The sequence below is a fragment of the Alligator sinensis genome, unplaced genomic scaffold (genome assembly GCF_000455745.1).
Source record: "Alligator sinensis unplaced genomic scaffold, ASM45574v1 scaffold903_1, whole genome shotgun sequence".
In the NCBI taxonomy this organism is placed as follows: Eukaryota; Metazoa; Chordata; order Crocodylia; family Alligatoridae; genus Alligator; species Alligator sinensis.
This window is the reverse complement of record NW_005843226.1, coordinates 172,919-176,824: the sequence shown is the minus strand read 5'-3', so window position 1 is coordinate 176,824 and position 3,906 is coordinate 172,919.

Sequence of the window (3,906 nt, the reverse complement as noted above, 5' to 3'; positions counted from 1 at the left end):
TTTGTTCACGATAATTCCAGAGTAAAGGATACAATGAACTCCATATAAGGGTCTTGTTACACATTAACTTTAGGAGGCTCTTGGTGCTCTTAACCTCTGGATTGTCCATACATTAACACCTGAAACTAGTTTTAAGCACATGTTAGGTGACTAAAAGTTACTCCACTCCAGGGCAGGTTTATTTCTCATCCGTCTTACCCAGCTCCTATTCCATTAATATGGAGCCACTCCCCACAGATGATAAGACCAAATTTCAGTCCTCCAGCATGCCAGTATTCAGTGTCCCCTCTTTCACCCTCCTGTGCTGTGTGGACAAACTTTCCACTCCCCCAAACTCTACTGGCCAGGAGGCAGTTCTGGCACTAAGATAACTCCCCTTCCCACCTCCAAGAGTGCAACCCTTTCCAAACAGCCTGCAGAGCACATGCCAGCTAACCAGGTCACAGGGTATGCGTGAGTCCAGGAGTATAGTCTGGGGAGGTGGGGGAAGAACACAGTAGGAGGCCGAATCAAATCTCCATAAGCTGGGGCTTCCTTCCCAGGGCAGAGGTAGTAGCTCCCCCAAAAGTGCCTTCCCTCACTGCTCTCACCTCCCAGTCACCTCAGCAAGCATGACCAGAACCCCGCACACTTCAATCCCAAATCTAAATTCATAAAAATAGAGTCCTTCCTTAATTTACTTCCTCTTTACATCTTTTAATTTTATTCTTCATTGGCTGACATCCTTCATTTCACCACACTTCCCCCACCCCATTTCCCTTCTACATCCCATTTCATTACCCACCCCCATCCCATTAACTCTCTGCTTCCCAGCTTCATGATCCAACCCCCTCAACTCATCTCTCACACCCCCCCATCTAGAGCAGGTGGAATGTGAATGCAATTTGTGCAACAGCAGATGGAATCAGGGGGCAGTCTGTGGAGCTGTCCTGACTATTAATTTGAACTACAACTCCAAGAAACCTAGGGGGAAGCGGGGAGTGGGGAAGAAAAAGGAAGAGAATGCTTGAAGCTGCAGTAATACGCACATGGAACCTGGTCAGCCCTACACATGCTAGTTCACACTGGAGCTGGGGATCTTACTGGCTTGCTCAGCCAGGACTGTGGCTTGAAGCAGCTGGACTCAGACTTGGGGTCAACTGCAGGCTGCTTTTTGAGCACTCTAGGAACTAAAAATGTGTTTGGAGACACCTCCAGATGTGTGTGTGTGTGGGAGGGGGGGGGAGGGGAAATTAAGGTGCTGAGTTTATGTTACAACAATGTTAAGGTTTCTTTACCATCTACCTGTTCCCTCCCTTTGGCCAGTTGGCTCATGACCCTAACCCCTATGATTTTCTGTATAAAGGTGGAAACTCCCCCTTATTTCTGGTTCCAGTTTCTAGGGCAGCAGAAACAGGCTTCCACTACAGGACTGGTGAGCCAGGACAGGCTTCTATCCCTTTGTGCCAACTCACAGCTGCAGCTCCTCTAGTGGCAAATCACAGCTGTGCAAATGGGCAACAGTCAGAGAAGGTGTGGCAGAGACAACAGGGAGGAGGGGAGGAATGTCCTGCTCACACCCCCTCTGTTACCCACAGCACACCCAGGACTCACCTGGATGGTGAGATTCTCTCAGAGCCGAGAGAACTGGGGCAGAGCCACCACCCACTCCCAGCCATGCCAGAAATACTTGCTGGGCCAGGGGCTGACAATGGAGATGTGTGCCAGCACAATCAGGATTCCAGGTTGTGGGCGGGACCAGAGCCCCACACCAGCTGTGCCACTGAACAGCTTGATGGTTAATCAGGGCTCAGTCATTCCCTCAGCAGGGATCATGAGCCCCCATTGTGTGGCACAAGCAGCTCCTTATTGGAGCACAGAATCACCAGGGAGCCTCCAGAAGCCCCAGGAACTAAGGCATGGTGGTAAGCAGATGACAGAATGAGCTGAGCACTGGACGGGTGAGGAGCAGCAGAGCCGCTCACCTTTTGTTATACTTATACAGGACAGACTCTTGGGTATTCTGGGAGCCAGACCCAGCACCTTCAGCCACAAGGCTGGGCACAAATAAGACTTTAAATATTAATGTGGAGTGATTGCAGACCCCTCTTGAGGGTCCAAGGCATGAAGGATACTATCGGAGCTACAAAGTGGGAGTGTAGGGGTTGCAGAAGCTCCCACTTAAACTCCTCTGGCCTGCCAACTGGTCCAGAGAGGCACAGAGAGGATTAATTTTTGGTATACAGGACTTGTGGTCTCTGTTGCTTTTCCCCCCAAGGATTATGACTGAACAGTACCTCCTTTAATTATTCCATCAAAATAATGGCAGGCAACACTAAGTGAGGACAGGAACAGCCTCACCTTAAGGAGGGAATAACCCAAAATTTATTGTAAAGGTTGTTATGCTGCTCCTTCACTGAGCATGAACAAAGGCACCTGCTCCCTGGCCATATCCAAATCCTTTGGGACCAAAGTTCTTAGCATAACAACCTTTAGACTAGCCCAGGTCAGTGAGACATTCTTACCCTGTTGGAGGAGGGCAACAGTGACTTGGTGACACAAGGTTTTTGGTGTTAAGGTGCAACTGACCAGACTCAAGCTGGCACTAACACTGATCAGCATTTGAACAGCTCAAAAATGCAACGTGTAACAAGGCCCTAAGTTTTCATACTTTTTGCCGTGTGTAGACGAAACAAGAGGCATGTATGCATGACACTTTAAAGTGGGCTAAAGGCTTTTGCATCACTTTAATAGTGTCAGTGTTTGCATGCCTCAGTGGTGTATTATGCATTAATTCCAGATGCTGTAGGAAATTTGCCAGCATAATGTGCTTTAAGTGACTAGGGCGCAGCAAACTAAAACTCTTTTGCAGAGTTTTAGTTTGCTGCCCCTACAGCTGTGGAGTGAAGCACTGGGCTTCGTGCAGCTCAGCGGCTCTGTAGGAATGCTTGCAGGCAGCCTGGCAACAGCCTAGGAAAGCAGGCTCTGCCCAAGAAAAACGGCGAGCCTGATCTTCTCCCCCCCCATCCCCTGGAGTCTGCCTGCCTGCCTGCCTGAGATGCATGGGGGCCCGGTGCTTCCCTCTGCAGCTGTGGTGCCCCCTGAGACTGCCCAAGCCGGGTGCCTGTGGGTGGGTGCCACCCGGGGGGTCACTACTGCCATGGAGAGAAGCACCAGCCCCCCCTCCCTGCCGCCCAGGGACTGCCCTGCCCACTAGCAGTTCACCCTCCCCTCTCCACCAGAGAGGCAGGTAAATCAGCCGGGTGTGTGCATGACACAGGGGTTTAATCAGCCCTAAATTGAAGTGATGTTTTTTGAAACCCACCAATTCAATTTAAGGCCCCCATTTCATCTACATATGCCCATAGTCTATAAGATGACCAGCTATTCCCTACTGTTCATATTCCCTAAAGTCCTTCAGTGAGGATGATAGGTCCTATAAAGTTTAGAAAATCTATCTCAGCTCCCAAAACTTTATACAAACTCAGTATAACTATCATGTTTAGAAACACCACATTATAATGTGCCTTTCAAAAAGTTTTTTTAAAGCTCCAAGTCACAGGATCAGCCATCTTCAGTCAGGACATTTTGACAACATCCAGAGAAAAGGTAAACCCCACTAGAAGCAAGAGTCACCTTGCATCCCTCTCAAGCCTAGCAGTGAATTTTGAACAAGGGACTATACAGACTTTTTCAGGATATAGCCCACAACTTCAGAAGGAAACCATTTTATTGAGAACTTTTTCTTAATGTTTACCTTAAACTTTCTTTGCGTGTGCCTTACGCTTTTGTTGGAGTCCCTATCTGAGACTGAATAATTTCTTTTCCCCCTCACACTGCTAGGAGCTTGAAGGTATTTTTTACTGTGATCCTGTTCCCTAATCCTTGCTTTTCTAGACTCTATACATCTCTTTGTATGACTTTGCA